General features: G+C 36.7%; 1 protein-coding gene across 2 annotated transcripts in view; it reads left to right on the plus strand.

Moving 5' to 3' along the window:
* The window catches only part of LOC149548017 (uncharacterized), an 86,707-nt gene that overhangs the window by 37,972 nt on the left and 29,630 nt on the right, over positions 1–19,105 (plus strand). The window lies entirely within an intron of this gene.

Here is a 19,105-nt window from a genome sequence, read left to right on the forward strand (position 1 = left end):
TTTGCTTTTTGTTTATTTAAAAGGCATGGAGATTTTAGTTGCAGTTGATTCATCCTTTATAATCATCTGGAAATTCTGTAAACAATTTAAATGTCAAATAAGTGGACATGGTCATTTATGGCATTTTAAACTTGATTATCATAGATATAGTGAAATATTGAATTGTTTCCGTATCTATGTTAAGTTTGTCTCCCTACCTTGGGAGTTAAAGTGCAATTTGGACCTAAGTCACAAGGTTTGAGTTCGGCAACTATGAAATTCAGATAAAATTCGAGACCTCAAAAAAGTCTGAAAAAATTCGACATTAAATTCGCCTATATAAATTAATTTTTAAAAACTATAAATAAGAAAAATTTAAATTTATATAATTTTTTTTTTTTTGATAAGCTCTGCCTAGGGGGCAGTACCCATTTACATCAACCAAAAAAATACCCTCATAAATTTGACCAGATTATTCTCCTCTACAACACACTTCTTGAAGATCTTCCAGGCTTTCTTCATGAATTTCTTCTCTTTTACTTCAGAAGGATCAAAAAGTGCCTTTAATAACCTCTTGGGAGACTAGGGTCAGTGACATCTAAAGTTGCAGTCATTTGCAATTAGATCTTTCAAATCTGTTGGAATAGATTTGCCCTTATCCAAACTCATCAGGGAATCATTGTTAATGCTTGCATTTGCCAGTTTTTCAGCTACTCTCGATTACCTTCTTTGAAAACATGTTGAAACTTGTACTCCGTTAAACATAATAGTTGTGCTTTGATCTTGGGCATCCACTCAACCAGTTTCCAATTTTGCAATGAGCTGTTCGCAATTCCATTTATGATTACTTGTGAGTCGCCTTCTATTACAACTTTTAAATGGTTGTTCGACACACACCAATTTAATCCAGCCTCCAGCGCTGCTATTTCCCGCAAAGTTGTTAGATGCTATGCCCAAGCGTTTGGCGATGCCTCCCAGAACAACACCCTGTTCATTTCTAATTACAGCTCCGATTCCACTTGCCCCAGGGTTGTTGCGACTTGCTCCATTGAAGTTTAATTTCACCCAAAGTAACGTGAATCGGAATCGTATCGGAATCGGCACGACCGAATCGAATCGTGAATCGGGGGTGAATTGCCGGTGAATCGACGATGAATCGGCAAATTTGAAAAAACCTTTTAAATGTAAAGATTTTAACAATTTAAGACTTATTTCATGCACCCTTTATTGAATATAACTTAAAAACACTATAACATCATCAAATAGAATCTAACATACATAAACATGAAACATAAAATCCATCACATACGTATCTATGTTATCATTATGTACTAAAATGTAAATTGTATGCTAGCTGAAGTAAATAAAAATCAAATGATCATAATGATTCAAATCATAGAATCAGTAAGATGAAATCATGAAGATCTATAAGATATCAAATCATAAATGTATGTATAAATCTAAGATGAAGATCCATGAAAGTTTGAAACATATGTCTATCAGTGATTCAATATCACTATCAATATCTATACAGTGTAAACAAAATATAAAAACAAGGCTCCAGCTCAAGCCTCATCATCCTCATCATCATCCTCTAGCTCTACTGCAGCCTCAACCTAAGCCTCTGAGTATCCAGTTTGCCTATGAGAAAGGCATGTAAGGTAGGTCCTAGAGGACCGCCGAGCCATGTCCCCTGCATGGGTAGTGGGCTCATGAATAACGTCGCTAGGGCCTGCGTCTGTGCGTGCACGTGTGCGTCTACCAATGCCTGAACGTGCTCTAGTTGCCTCCTCTGCCCTGGCCACAGCCTCAGCCTCTACATCCACCTGGTCAACCCACGTGCGGTCTTCCTTAGTGAAGATTGGGTCCACGGTCTCTGTGATCCACTCTGATTCTGGATCAATCTCCTCCAGAATGATCGGAGAGGAGTCAGCGCCCAAAATCTGTCTGATCCTAAGACGAAGGTTGTAATGAACAAAGACAAGATCATTTAACCTCTGCATTGTCAACCTGTTTCTCCTCTTCGAGTGGATGTGCTCGAACATGGACCAACTGCGCTCACATCCAGAAGCGCTGCTCGGCTGACTCAGAATGCGGATGGCAATTTTTTGAAGGTTTGGGGTTGTGGCCCCAAACATTTGCCACCATCTATCTGAAATAAGGAAAAAACAAAAACAATTAGTCTCATTTACAAATTACAACTCTAAAATTAATGCATTATATAATCAACTTTAAGTTTAGAATCTAGATTCATGAACATTGAATATATTATTTAATTTTTACCTGGCTGTAGTGTTGTCTGAGCATTTATGGCCATCCTGCTAGAGAAAAGTTGCCCCTCCCTATTGTTGAACTGGTCTAGCTCAACAATCGCAGCAGCGCTATTTTCATCGCTACTCAATCTTTGAATCACTGTGTATAAGCCAGTGAGAACCTCCGCATCCACCTTGAACTCAGGACGGAAATGAAATGCCGGATTCAAATAGTAAGCTGTTGCGTGGATGGGTCGATGGAGCTGATTCTGCCATCTCCTATCGATGATGTCCCAAATAGGGCCATACCTCTCCTGCACTCCTGCATATTGGGCTCTGATGGCCTCCTTGGCCCTTTCCATGCCCTCATAAATGTAGCCCATAGAGGGCTTCTCCCCATCAGCAGTTCGTAGCAAAGCTACAAGGGGCTCAGTGACCTACATATAAAGTAAAACAAAAAAATTGAGTCAAAACTTAAATATAAAATAATATAACTTAAAGTAAAAGCAAAATACTAAATGTTAAATTGCAATAAATTTACCTTAAGGATTTCTCTAGCGGGTTTTTAAAAACCATCCTCATCAAATATGCAATCCGCCACATCTAACCCTACAGTGGTCGTAGCATAGGAAGAGCAAATCCACTCCTGCCCAACAAACATGCTCCTCAATCCATCCCTTGATGTCAACAAGGACTGCAAGGTGATGAAATTCGAGGCAAACCTCATGATACCTGGGCGAGTTAACTCCTTGCCTTTTGTGTACTTCCTCATTGTGCTAAGGACAAATGCATGATTATAAATGAATTTGCATATGTTTTTTTCCCTTTCCACACATGACTTGACAAACTCAAGTTTGCCAATTTCCTCCAACATGAGGTCAATGTAGTGTGCCGCACAAGGGGACCATAATATGGTGGGGTGCCTCTCCATCAAAAGTTTACCTACAACAATTTTAAGTCAATTAGAAACTCAAATTTCAAAATTCAAATAAATTTATTTTCAAAACTTGCAAAGTTAAAAGTTTACTTGCTGCAACATGACTTGACAAACTCAAGTTTGCCAATTTCCTCCAACATGAGATCAATGTAGTGTGCTGCACAAGGGGACCATAATATGGTGGGGTGCCTCTCCATCAAAAGTTTACCTACAACAATTTTAAGTCAGTCAGAAACTCAAATTTCAAAATTCAAATAAATTTATTTTCAAAACTTGCAAAGTTAAAAGTTTACTTGCTGCAACATAATTTTCTGCATTATCCGTCACCACCTGGATCACATTTTGTTCCCCCACCTCTGCTATAACTTCCTCAATAGCCTCACATAAATATGTGGCATTTTTCACATGTGTGGAAGCATCAATGGATTTTATGAACATGGTATATCCTACAAGTAACAAAACAACGAATTATAATATTAAATGGATCATTAACGAATTAGCATTCAACAAATCAAAATTTACAATGTATGTAGGAAAGTAGAATGATCAATCACCTCCACAGGATACAAGAAAATTGAGGAGTGTTCTATTCCTCCTATCGGTCCATGATTAGTCATGATGGTGCAACCCTTTGCAATCCATTCCTTTCGGTTCTTCTCGAGGTCAACCCTCATGTCTTCTACCATCTCATCCAGGAGTTATCCGTTCAACTCAGCCTCAGTTGGGGCTTTAAACCCCGGACCACAAATAGCAACCGCATCTATCATATTCTGCCAATAAGGAGCCTTGTCACAAATAAAAGTTTAGATGTCAAAGACTCAAATTATAAAACAAGTAGATATAATTAAAGTTTTACTTTTACTTTTAATTTTAACTTTAAAGAAAACGAAGAAAAAAGAATCAAATACCTGGCTGCAATAAATGGAATGTTGCAAAAGTACCAAAATTTGCATATCTCCTTTCTGGCAGCATCGTGAATCTCCTTGTTCAAACCCATGCCCTTAAGCGTGGGTTGGGAACCAGGAGTAGTGCGGGGCACAAAGTAACTATCCATTCTGTTTTTTCGCACTCTAGGCTGCAATAGGTTGGTGTGGGACTCTGTCTCAGTATGTGATCGACTAGCACTAGCACTAGCATGAGCAGAAGAACTAGGATAAAAAGGAGGCCTAGAAGAACCCTCTCCAACATAACCTACGGATGCGGAAGCTGATGCAGATGCAGATGTGGATGCGGCTGCGGATGCGGGAATATGGGAGCCAATACCCCTTAACTCTTCAACTTGCATTTTCCTATTTGCTTTGTCTTTTTCAATTTTTTCTAATGCCATTAAGCAAGTGCGTTTTGCCTCAGGAGTTTGGTGAGTGCAAACTGTAACATCGTGTCCAGGTATAGCAGCAATGTGGAATTTCAATCTATAAATACCCCCGGAAGTTATTTTTTCTTTACAAAACATGCATTTTGTTTGATATTTGGTTCTTCCAAGAAACTCTTCATTATATTTCCAACATTCATCTTTTTTACCCATTGGAATTTGCGAAAAATGAGAGCAAAGGCTGCTGCAATAAATTTTTTTATGTAAAATATCAAAGTTTGAAGCTAATAAAAATTAGAAAACAACAAACCCTAGCTTGCAACTTAGTAAAAATAAAGAACATTCAAGATTTACACTAAAATTCTTGAAAACTATAGAAATTTAACAAAAAACGCATAATACACTAAAAATTTAACAAAAAATGCATAATACACTAACATGCAAGAAAAAAATAAGCACTTACCTCTTGCAAATGAGTTGAGGAGTGTTGATATTGGCTCCTTAATGCTCCCAAAGCAATTGATGGGCTCCCCAAATGGCCTGCTGATCTCTTTGATGCTCCTCCTTCTTGCCGGTTGGAAACCTATGGCTTTTCTTTTCTCTTCTTCTCTCTCACTTTTCCTCTCTTCTACTTATGCTTAACAAATAGAAGGCCCTTTAGGATTATAACAAAGAGAATAGGTCAAAAACAAAGTGAAAAAAACAAGTGATTTTTTTAAAAATTTCAACTTCCCTTTTTACATGCCGTGGGCGATTCATGGCCGATTTTAAAGGCGATTTTTGGCGATTTTTACATGAATCGCCTGAATCGGCGACTCAGGCGATTCATGGCCTAGAAATTGGCGATACCGATTCACGATGCAAAAAAAATCGCCCTTCATGAATTTGGTCGCTGAATCACCGATTCAGGCGATTTTTGGGTGATTCTCATTACTATGCTCACCCAACCCGGTGGGGGAGGCATCCACTTCGTGATTGATCTCTCGGCCTTTTTAGCTTTCAAGCAATGCTCAGCCCTGATCTTGATATTCCACACCTTTTCCATATCTAAGTCCCACTTGACTAGATATTTGTATTTCAGTCCAACTATTCTGTTGTTAATCACTTCTTCAATTGCAAATTGGACTTTACTCAAGAACTGATCAACCTGCATCGATTTGTCCTTGATTAATCGTCAGTTTCTTTCTTTCCAGATGTGCCACGACAATATCGCAGGGAAAACATGCCAGAAAATACTCCATTTGGATTTTAATCCGTTTATTGGCCATGAGAATAGAAAATCCCAAAATCTCTGATTCTTGACTCCCTGCCATTGCAATTTGTCTAATAGTCAATCCCAACAAGCCTTAGCAAAAGGGCACCACAACAACAAATGGTCCACCGATTCCATTTCAGCTTTACACATAATGCACTAGTATGGCCCACAAAAGTCGATGGCTTGCAGTCTCTCCACTGTTAAAATACGTCCATGCAATGCTATCCACAAGCAGGCCCCTGCTTTGGGCAAAGTCCACTTGCTCCAACAAAGCTTTGACGGCCAGTACGAACCAATCTGTTTGGCTCTGAGTAACTCATATCCGAGATTAACTTTATATGCTCCTGACTTAGCTGCACACCAGATCAGGAGATCCTCTTCACCAGTTGTCATTACCATTCTATCTAACAATAACTCCTGCAAATAAGAATTATTGGTTGAGCTTGAATCTCCCAGGGATCTCCATCTAACAAACATGCAGGAGACATCTGTAACTATATAATCAGCCACTTTTCAGCCATATACAGCTTCCATATTATCAACCCAGTCCTTGTCCTAAATCGGATGATCCAAAGGGGCTTCCCCTTGCCACGAGTCCCTCCAAAAAAGAGCTTTCCTACCATTGCCAATCCGCCAGGTGAGATGCTCTGTTAAGAGGAATCTGCAGTCCCAAAGAAAATTCCAAAATGTTGAACCAGCATTAGAATTTGCAACTGTCAAGATTCTTTCCGGCTCTCTAGAATCGAAATATTTTGCACACATTACTTTACACCAATGTTTTTCTAGGCATTGATACATCCTCACACCAACTTCACCCCCAGGGCAATATTTTGTTTGGTGATGCTTCGAAGACCGGCTCCTCCATTTGTCTTGGGTAAGCAAGCCGTATCCCACTTTATAAGATGAATCTTTTTCTCCTCCTTAGCTCCTTCCCATAAGAATTTTTTGAACAAACTTTCAAAAGCTGCTGCACATTTCTTAGTAATTTTATACACTGACAGATAATAAATGGGAATAGCAGATAAAACAGACTTAATCATGGTGATTCGTCCTGCTTGAGACAACCATCGATTTTTCCAGGAGGAAATTTTATTACTAATTTTGTCACCAATCCCTGTCCACATTCTGCTGATCCTGCTTCTTGCAAATAGTGGTACACCCAGGTAATGAATTGGAAAGGACCCCTCCTCAAAGCCCATAATCTTGATGATAGCCCCTTTCAATTTTTTACAAGTGTGAGTAAAGAAAATCTGTGACTTCTGGACATTCATGACCGGTCCAGAATCTCTTTCATATCTAGATAGCACTGACTTAATGCATTTGGCTTCCCAGATGGTAGCTTCTCCAAATAATATTGCATCATCCGCAAATTGCGAATGAGTAACAGGATCTAAATCATTAGATATCGACACACCTCTCCAATTCCCAAGACTAGAGCAAAGCTTTATAAAGCGGCCTAATGATTCCGCCATTAAAACAAATAGAAAAGGAGATAGGAGATCTCTTTGTCTGAGGCCATTTGTTGCTTGGAAAAAAATGGAAATGGAACCATTGACAAAAATTGAAAAATGAACTGTAGATAAAAAAAATTGTATGCATCTAATCCATTCAGGGCAGAAGCCAAACCTTTTTAGAAGATCCACTAAAAAAGACCAGCGTACTCTGTCATAAGCTTTACTCACATCCAATTTGATAATCATGCCCGGCATCCTTTTGCAATTCATGCTATGTATAGTTTCTCCTGCTAATATGATACTGTCTGATATTTCTCTACCCGGAACAAATCCATGCTGTTCTTCTGAGATAATTCTACCAAGCAGGGGTTTAAAACGGTTGACCATTGCCTTTGCAATAATTTTATACAGGGTGCTACAAAGAGCAATTGGTTTGAAATCATCCATTGAAATCGGATCACTCTTCTTCGAAATCAGAGCAATAACTATATTGTTTAATTCTTTTACAAATTGGCCCTTATTTCGAAAGGATTCCACCACCCTTAAAATATCTTATCCCATGAACGTCCAACACCTTTGGAAAAAATCAACTGGGAATCCATCCAAACCTACCGCTTTGAATGCGAGGTTATCAAAGATTGCCTTCTTGATTTCTTGCAGAGAGAAAGGCTTCATAAGCATTGCATTATCTTTGGCTGTAATAATATTAGGAATGACATCAAGTAATGAAACATGAGCTGAATGTTGGGAATCAACAGAAGACCCCAATATCTGTTGAAAATGGGAAATTGCTGCAGCTTCAATAGATTCTCTGTTCTCGTGCCACCCTCCCATACCATCTTGAATTCGATTGATACTATTTTGAGCTCTTTTAGCTTTAACAGAGGCATGAAAGAATTTTGTATTGCTGTCTCCATCTTGTATCCAAATTTCTCTAGATTTATCTCTCCAGTAAATTTCTTCTCTTAGAAGTAGCTCCGCAAGTTCTTCTTTTAATGATTTTTCTTTTTCAAATTCTACATTAGTCATCCCCGAGGCTAACACCAAATTGTTCAGATCTTCCAATTCTTGTTCTACTCTTAGCTTCTTAGAAAAGATGTTTTTGAAAGAGAACTTATTCTATACCTTAATTCGTTTTTTGATCTCCTTTAAACGATTAACCATAACGAAGCTAGGGGTGCCCTTAAAATGATCACTTGATTTCCACCAATTCTCCAAATTATGCAGAAAGGAATCATCTCTCCACCACATGTTTTGAAATCTGAAACTGCTTTTATTCTTCACAAAAGAGGATGAAATAACAAGCTGAATAGGAAAGTGATCAGATAAGGATAGAGGTAAGATGAATGATTCTACCTTGAAATCAGAAGCAAACCATTCTGAGTTAATTAAAAATCTGTCTAATCTTTCAGAAATCCTAGTGAAATTTTCTCTTCGATTCGACCAAGTGAAGAAACCGTTTGAAGTTACAACATCAAACAACTTGTTGCCATTTACGAATGCTCCAAAATCCTCCATAACTTTCGACACTTTCTTACTTCCTCCGGCTTTCTCCTCTAATGCCAATGTGGCATTGAAATCCCCAGCCAAAATGAACTTGCTTGTGCCTAATCCGACAATATACATAGAAAGATCTTTCCATAACGCACATTTGTCTTCGGTGCGGATACGGCCATAAATATTAAAGATTAGAAAGGATATATCTTCCTGAATGCTGTCCACCTTGCCTACTATCCAGTTTTCATGCTTTTCCAAAAGAGACATTTTAATTGAGGAAGGTTTCCATAAGAAACCAATTCCTCCTGAAGCCCCTCTTGCTTCTTGAAAATATCCTTCCGATAGTTTGCTTGAATGGATGAGGCTGAGAGCTCTGTCCAAATTAAGTTTTGTTTCTTGAGTAAGAATCAAATCACAATCCAGTTTTTGAAGCGCTCTCAGGAACAAGCGCTTTTTGTCAGGGGATGCCAATCCCCTGACATTCCAAGATGAAATCTTCATTTCTCACCAAGGGAGTGCATTCCTCCCTTGGCTTTCTTCATAAAATCCCTGACATTGACAATGCCTTTTTCATTTGCTTTCTCCTCTCTTACTTGCTTGTTCGACCTTCTTCCTCTGCCCACTTTTGCTTTGCCCAGAAGAATGTTTGCCAATTGACTGATACATCTTGGTTCAATGTTATCGAGTTCATCATTCAAGAAATCCTCAAATGAACACCTATCATACTCGATATCTGAATCCGATTTGCATTGAATCTTCGGGGATGTTGCCCTAATGCTCGGATTGCCCTTGGCCGAATCTTGCCTAACATACGAACATTCCCCCTCTTTCTTATCAGCCCCTGCCATCGGAGAGATCGGCTTATCCTTCGTTAAAGATTCCATGCTATTGTGCGGAGGGGATTGCTTTTTCAACGATATTGCCTCCTCTCTGGCTTCCTTTCCAGAAACCATTGGTCTCTCCTTTCTTTTCCAAATTTTGACTGGTTTTACAACGGTTCTGCAATTATTTGTGTCATGATTCTTTAAGCCGCATCTCATACACATCTTCTGTTGTCATTCCACTTCTATGGATTGTGTCCAACAAAAATCTCCAGACACCAATTTGATTGCTGTCGGAATTTTCTGTACAGCCGCAATTTTAATCCTAGCGAAAAGATATGAGTCACTATTTACAATTGACTCATCAATTTCCAATAACGTTCCCAATGATCTACCAATATGCTCCAACGATGAGTCTACCCAAAATTCTAGAGGTAAATTGTACAAATGAATCCAAATGGGATATTGATGAACACCCAGCGGCAACGGATCAAAAAACGGTTGCCAAGGTTGAATGAATAATGGAGAAATCCCAAAGTACCAAGTCTAGCCAGAAAGGATTGAGTTTTTGGTTCCTTCATCCTGGAAGATAACTATGAAAAAATTCTTGGGCATGAATTTAACAATGGCTTCTTTGCACCAGTTCTTAGAGATCCAAATCCTGGTTTGCTCCCTAGAAACCCTCGTACCAATGAATCTTCCAATGATGGCTAATTTCTTCCATATATCCACATCTTCCTCCGCTTCTTTGGGCATTTGAATTTCCAAGAAGTCCGCCTCCTGAACAAGATTCTCCTCCTTGTTTCTACCATTATTACGTGTAGGTTGTAGACTCTCCCTTTCGCCATCCTCTCTTCCTTCACATCATCCCATTCGTTCAATCAATTTGTTTGCAAAAAATTATATAAATATTATATAGAACAATATTGTATTTTAAATCGATAAATTATAGCTACTACTATTTATCACATAAAATCTTAATATTATCTAAATACAAAAAAAAACTATATAAATAATAATAATGATGTTGATAACATAAAAAAGTTAAAAAAACTAAAATATCACAGTATAATAATATTATCCAAGCATATAAAACTATAATATAAATAAATAATATATACCACTTATAATTATATTTTAATTCGACTTCAGATATATAGACTTAATAACATTAAAAATTAAAAATGTACCCGAATGGCATTACAATTATTATTATACAAATAATAAAAATAATAGTAACATACAAAACAATATATAAAAATATATTACAGATAAATAATTTGGAGTAAGATCATTCATGCATCCTATTGAAATCTCGACTTTATCTGATCGTGTTTGAAGTTGATGATGATTAATGTGTTCCGCTTTTCGTCCATGACTTTAACGCGAAACCTTTGCGTAATGGCGCTCTCAGAGACGATAAAAACACAGACATAAACCTTTGTGTAAAGCTCTAAGAGATGATAAAAACACGAACGGAAAAAACATGGATTAATGCCTCTGTGTGTAGGTAAAAAAATGCCGAAAACCCTTGAAGATGTTTTTATTAAAGACTAGTTGATATATCCATATGAATATTAGGTGAACTTTAACGAATTTTTTGTGCTATTTTGAAGTTTGCGGAATTTCGAACCTGATGGCTGAAATTCGCTGAACTCTGTGACTTAGATTTGGACTAGTTTAAAAGTGTGTATATATACTTGATCCATCACTTTTTGATTATTAAATTGCATATAGTTTAAGTGCATAGAACTTTATAAAGTTGTACGTGATAAATTGTCATTGCAGTTGACTTTGTTGCCCAAAGAAGCAAAGGCATCGATCTTTTAAAGTCATTGAATTGTAGATATTGGATCTATATTCGAAGTCAAAAATCTATATATTTCCTTCTTGCAAACATCAAATCAATTATTGATAACATTATACAAAACATTCAATCAATTCAAACATTCAACATTCAACCATTTTAAGCACTCAGCATTCAATTTCATTTTGATCGAGTTTGAGGACCTTGCCAATCGAAGAACTCACAAAGTTTAAATTTGTAGTAGAAAAACTTTAGATCAGGTGGTCAAGTTTGGAGTGAAGGTTTGCCCGCCTAGGTGTAGTGAAGCTTGAAGTGCAGGGAAATTGAAGTCATTTCCGTTCATTGGCCAAAATTGATTGTGGAATCCTATTGGAGAATCAACAAGCTCTTGGATTTCCAATCTATGGTTTTGGGAACCAACACTGTCAACATCATCATGCAAGAAGGAAATAAATTTAATCATTCTTACAAGTACAATTCAAAATATTAAAGAGATATTAATAACATATACTTCACTTTTAATATTTTTGTCATCATGTGAAGTACTCTTAGCATGGGAAAATAATAAAAGATATCACTTGTAGTAAAGGATACCCAGATCCTTTCACTCTGACATAATTGACTATGCACAAAGAAGTGGGATCTTGGTACCTAGAGCATTCATATGATTTATCATGGCAAAGGATGCAACACTTTACTATTGGCTTTGATGTTTCCAATGTTAATCAAGAGCTTATATGTAATGACCCAAATTCCTAACCTTTAAATAAACTTCTAGTTAAACATTAAAAAATAAGCAAATTTACATATCCATGAGTAAGGGGTTACTTGTTATAACTGATTTACCGATTCTCGTGAAATATCATATCTAACAAATGGTAAAGAGAGATCCTTATCTAACCGATGCATATATGAAATAGAAGGATAATTTACTAATTGCTATATTTAAATATTATTTCATATATGGAAAGAAAATAATGCAACAATAACATAAATAATTACATGTCTAGCCGAATTTGAATGCACATAGAAAGGAAATAAGATACCTGTTAACTGCATTAGGCTAAGAATGTAATCTTGATATGTCTTGTCCAAGTCTTGGCATTGGTGGAGAGGAGAAGCATTAACAGAGGCTTAACCAGCCAACCACAAACCTAGTGTATCCCCTCTCGCTCTCATTTGAGACTGGCCTTATCTTGTATGGGAGAAGTCACGGGAACAACATCTTGTCCTGCCACTTGAGCATCTTAGAGTGTAAACCACCCAACTGGGTAGACCCTGGAATCCCTCCTAATAGCCTATGCATCCAACCAGTGGCTATTCTGACCTGTAGTGATCACAACATCAATTGCCACTAATCCTATCCTAGCTAGGGATTTACATGGACATTGTGTGCCCAATCACCCACTGCTCGACTTGACAAACCAAACATTTCTCAATGAACCACCATAGGCTGACTAGGTTATAGTTTTCTAGACTTAGCTTTACTTTTCTCTTTACTTTTCTTCCTTATATTATTACTGATATTATCTCAATTTTGTAGGATATTCCACATAGTCCATGGTTCCATGATTTACACCTTTCATCTTGGCCTTACTTGGCTGTCCTTGATGATCATTGGTGTACTTATCCAACATTCATTGTATTCACAATTTCTATTTTGTAGAACAAGTCTTTGCACTCCTTAAAGGTGTTCTTGCATGTGATTATGAGATTATTTCATGGTTCATAACATGAGTAAAGTGTTAGATGATACATTGCTGGTAGGTAAGCCACTCAATTTCAGAGACATATAGGTACTTAAATGTCTCTACTTGCGGCTTTCCTAGCTGATCAATATGTAAGGTTTCATTATAACATGGCCATGATTTATACTACAACAAGCTTTGGCACCCACTGGGCCATTTGGATTTTATGATAGAACGAGTTATACAAATCATGTCATTCCATATCGGATGTTTTATGAGAGTATGCAGGTAAAATTTAATAATATTTGCAAGGCTCGAAGGGCCAAATTCAAATGGACAAAACATAATATCGACAATGAGTGATTATGAGCATTGAGGGATTCAACTTGATGAATATGAGACACAGTAAATGTGATGCAAATGCTCCAACTGTGTGCTTTTATAATGGAGGTTGCTAGGAAATGCTATACCAATAAGAGGTTCTTTGAACTCTTGATGATTCTTAGTCTTTGCTCCAAGGGCGATACCACACTAGCAAGAAAAGTATAGCAGAATAAGAGTGCGGAAATGTAAGTATGCTCTTTAGTTGCAACCTTTGAATGGTTGTGATCGGATATCTTATAGAATGAAGCTTGGTTACACGATTATATGAACCTGATCAAGATAAGTTATGGGCATGGAGAAAATGCAAGGTAGCGAGCAAGAGTTACAATCTTGAATTTAAATGCAAGACCGAAGTAATGAGTAAAAAGAAATGTGGCCAATGGGGTCTAAGCATTAACTTAATTTGTCATAAGATAGAAATAATAAAATGTTCCTCATGATTTACTATAATGATACTTATATTATTTACATATATTTGTGTGTCATCTACACATATATGTACATGCACGTTATATTTCAAATACACGTATTACTTCGTATATGTTATAATTTAAATACACACACACACTTATTCTCAATATACATCTACATACATATATATGTATATAACATGTACAAATGTACGTAAATACCATGACTATCATTACAGTAAATCATGCTTGACATTACATGAAGAACTGCAGATCATCCAAATTCTCAAATCAAGGTAGCTATTTATTTTTACTCCGCTTATCGTTCAAGTGAATATACATTATGCATCTATTTTTTATTAGACGACCTAGTTAGCTAATGGTGGACACTTGACATATGTCTAGTTTGTCCTAGTCTGCATTCTCTGCCATTGTGGTTTAGATTCATACCTGTTAGCCTTGGTGGCAGGTTGGTGCTCTTGTACCCTATTCCCTCACTGCCAATGCTTTCCCCATCGTGGCACTTCCTGCAAGAAGAATTGGCAAGGTGAAAGCATACTTACATAATGTTCAAGTGAAATTAGTAATCATAACTAATAACCAAATTAACTGTAATAGCAGGTAATTTAACCAACATCTTCCTCTTCACGTAAAACATAACGATTAACAAATGCTTTCATTCATATGAACTGAAAAAATGAGCAACTGATTTAACTAACCACTTGAAATATCAATGGTTAAATGAAATTTCCAAATTCAAGGGAATAGGGGATGTAACATTATATTCATTGCCCAGGCAGGATATTTGGTCAATATGTTATGAGATAAAATGAGTACGGCAGTGCATCATATCATTCAGTTATGATCAAGTCAATTTGTCTTCCTTTTTAAGGCCTAAATCTGTTGAGGAGAATACATATGCTTTTGTCAATACAAGTGTTCCACATGGTAGTTGAAAGATAGACCTATTGTCAGATGTGTGAATGAGTAGAACTTTTATAGTACTTGGGTTGAGCAAAGCATATTGTTTCAAAATATGCCTCTAGGAAGACAACCTAATGGAGGATGCAACATGAGAATGGAGTTTTCTAAGCAAGGAGTAACTTGTGAAGGTTCCCTTTGCTGGTAGGGGAAAGTAAAATGGTACAAAATTTACCATCTTCTTATTATGGTATTAATTGGATAGAACCTTTGCTCTGAAGGTAACATCATCCCACAAAACACACACAGGTACATGTTAGTTTATTCTGCAGATGACAATAAGTTCCTGGAATTATAATAAGAACATGCTTCTAAGATCTATCTGCAAACGAAATATATTGCAGAGTGAAGATCTTTTTGTCATCATTGGAATTTGGAAATGGGGAGGAAGAATACATATTCACCACTATTATAAGCTAGCTAGTACCATCCATAGTGCATAACTATTATGCTCCTATGTCTTACATTTTGGATAATTAGGCAGGAAGGCAAGCATTGACAGAACATAGCATATTGGTTCTTGGATAGAAGAGCCAATGAATAGCTGATTCAAAATTCATCTGCATAGCTGTTGCATTTCTACACTGCAAATATTAGAAATAACAAAACAAAAAAAACTGTGGTAGTGATCGCTTAGAAAGAATAATCTCAGCCCCAACTGCTGGTGGGGTGTTTGAGAGTTTGCAACAACTTAACAAAAGTTAATTTGTTTATTTTGTGTGCAATATACATGTGTAGTTGTTGACTTGCATGTAAAATTGCTGCATGTACTTTCCATGGGACCGCAAACTTAACACATTTTTTTCAATAGATTTTGATATGTAGGTCAGGTAGAAAATTTTCCTAGAATTTAGTTGCTTCGTTCTATATGTTTTCAAGCATCATGCTTGATAAATTTGAAACTCAATTAAGAGGTTCAACCTATCCTTGAAAGTTACTGTGGGCAGACAAAAATAATGTTTTCTTGGATAAGGTTCATTTCTGAGAAGGAAAGAAGAATAACCTTAATAGACTATTCATCAAATGTAGAAAATGATTGAAATTATTAATCTTGATCTGGAGTAGTTGTAAGTGTTACTGATATTTTGAAGTTATTAAGGCCTCCACAATTGACCTAAAGTTGGATGATTCCATGGCATGCTTGAAGGGGATTTAGTTAATGGTACATCAGTGAGCTGTAAGTTGTTGGGAGTCCGAGACAGTTATGTTTCTTCCTATGACATTTGATAATTTTCTGTTGGATGTCATTTTTTAGTTCAACAAAGTTTTGGGATGTTTATATAACTCTATGGATAGTATTGAAGATGAACTATGAAAAATTAAGTGGGAGGATTCAATTCTGAGAGATGTTTACAATTGCAAATCTTTTTCACCCAACAGCAAAGTGGGCTGGTTCTTATGTTTCTGAAATGGAATAGTAAGATGCGATGAAGCATATTGACAGAGCATTTAATTATATTTTATCTTGAAAAATGATATTAGCTTTAGATTAGTCACAGATTATCTGCAATTTGAACCAAATTTCCTGTCTTTAGCAACATCTCTAGCCACATCATGTTTCAGTATTTGTAAATAATATTTGGCATTCCCTTTAGTTTCATCAAATTTCCTAGTTTTCTATAGCAACATCGCCAACTACAAAAGGTTACACTCTTCTTAAAAATGTAAGGCATTTGCTTCAGTTTCTTAACTTAGGCCCAATTGTTTCTTCTTTTGTTATTCAACGCTGTTCTATCAGCTACAAAAATAAATTGTGTCACTTTGCTATATACTATCTGAAATTTTATATTTTGAAGACTACCAATTGAAAATGAAAGGAATTGGCCCTTCTCAAATTTCCCATCAATTGATAATTAGTTGGGACCCTAACTGCTAGAACCTCTAGTGTCTATGAAAGACAGTCATTAGGATGTATTAAACTTTAGGTATAAATACTATAGTGTTTTTAAATTTAAATCATACACTATGAACAGTACTTTTTCTTTTTTTTTAAATTAAAATTTATTTGTAATTACAATTTGTCAATAAGAACAAGCAAATATATGTTTAGGGGTTGTCAGTTTTTAATTGGCGATTGAAGAGCTATTGGTTAGCGGCAGTTCAAAGAGAATCTAAAAAGTAATAATGATTTTATATTATTCAATTCTTTGTTTATTAGTTGTAAATTTGACCTTAATTGTTTGCTCTCTTTGATCTAATTATATGCAATCTGACCTTAATTATTTTCTCTCTTCTCAACTCCTCTCTTCCATACACAATCCAATTGTACTCTAGCATATTACCTTACATGTAGTTTTCTATCTGCATAACCATTGCTCCTTCAGGTGCAAGTGCTAGTCATACACATTTGACACCCTCATCTTCTAGGGTTGTCACGTATACAAGGTAAACATAATATTTTTTGTCAGTAATAATAGATATTTTATTCATACTGTACCAAAGTTACATATCAGTTATACATCCTCATCTTCTAGGGTCGTCATGTATACAAGCTAAACATAATATTTTTTGTCAGTAATAATAGATATTTTATTCATACTATATCAAAATTACATATCAGGTATACATCTTTATTCAGCGTGCACTTCAACAGTTCAACTACCCCTGCCATCACTATGCTATAGTTTTCAATTGATGCAGGAGCACTGAGCTTGGATTTCTGGTGGAGTTATGCTTTTCATGGTTAGGTATGTGTTGGAGACACATTGGAGAACCTTTCCTCATGATTGCATAGTGATTGGATGGATTGAGTTGAAGTTTGAGTCGTTTTACCTTGCTTCTGGAGATATATTATTTTGGTGCTTGTTGCAGGCCGTGTAATTAATTTTCTACAATGAGTTAGAGGATGAAAATTTCAGGGATTGAAGAGGACTTAGATTTCTAACTATGGTTCGAAGCGTGAGTTCTAATTCAATCGGAGCTTGGAGATATCACAGTTTTACTTAGACATCAATTTTGGGCATTTAATTGTTGTTGCAGGCCGACTTGTGGCATTTAATTTATGTATTTGTATTTAATTTGTGTTTTGGGCTGACTTGTGGCTTGGATTGGTATAAGTAGGGGTTGTGGGGAAGTCTTTAGTCATTATCATCCATCTTGGAGAAGGGGGGTAGCTGAAGGGCGAGTTTTTCTTGAGTTTTTGGACAAAGCGCCGAATGTGAGGCAGTTTATAGCAAGATTGTGATAGAAGTGTGAATGTGTGGACAGAGCACCGAATGTGAGGCAATTTACGCTTGGGTCTTGGATGAAGTTGGAGCAGAGCTAGTAGCTGCGGCTTGAAAAACAAGGAGATTGCTTTGATAGGCTTGTGAGCACAAGTTGAGATCTTTCTTGGAGGTTTCTACCATCGTGTGGATCTGGACTAGCTAGGGTTTGGATTGGATCTTGAAGGATCTTGCAAAACTATTATTGTAATTGCTATTGTATTTGGCCATAACTGGGAAGGTCTTACAACCCGACACATTGCATGTAACAGTAATTTTATAAATAAAGAGTTGTGATTTGATATCAGATCTTGCATTATTGCTTCTTGCTGTTGTGTTTCCGTTGTGTGGTTATATTGTTGGGGGCTAGGACATCTCCTTTGGGGATACTCCTGCCTTGCACTGCATCATCAATGTACTTGCAGAGATTTGCTCGACAACCATATAGAGAAAAAAAAAAGTCCCCAATCACCCATACACTTGTTCTATGCATTAATAGATATGCCACTTCAAAAAAAGCTTCCTGAATTCTCCACACTGCTTCCCTTTTAGCCATTGCTGGCTGCAAGTCATCATTAAAACCAGAGCCTGCCCCATTACAAATGTCTCATTTAAGCCCATACCATCATCCTTCACATTAAAAAAAATAGAGTGGGGATAGCTATAGAGAATTGTGGTACCATATTACTAAGGAACAATCACACTTAAAGAAAAACCATCCGAACATTCATTGACAAAAGTAAACACAAAAAGACTCACTGTATCCAACCCTACTCCATCAATTACTTGAAAACCCAGCTCAGTTAGACCTTGCTTGCACTGCTTTTGTAGTCTGATGCTATTTGGGTACCTGCTGAGGAATCTCCATCACTATGAGCTTGTCATTCTCCTCAAACTCCTGTTGACTTAGTGCCAATTTGAGCTCTTCCCAAGCTGTGAGTACCTTGAGTTTGTACTTATTGTTGTTAATCCTTCTTGGTCAATGCACAATGGAACAATTCCAAACTCCTTTGCCTCCTCAGGTTCCTCGATGCCTTCTAATCTATCAAATCCTATTCCTGGGATTGCTCATTCAAAGATTGATTCCATTTCATACATCAGGTCCTTGTCCAAGAGAGAATTCAC

This window comes from Cupressus sempervirens, chromosome 7 (assembly GCF_028749045.1).
Source record: "Cupressus sempervirens isolate cs-2001-9-10 chromosome 7, ASM2874904v1, whole genome shotgun sequence".
Lineage (NCBI taxonomy): Eukaryota > Viridiplantae > Streptophyta > Pinopsida > Cupressales > Cupressaceae > Cupressus > Cupressus sempervirens.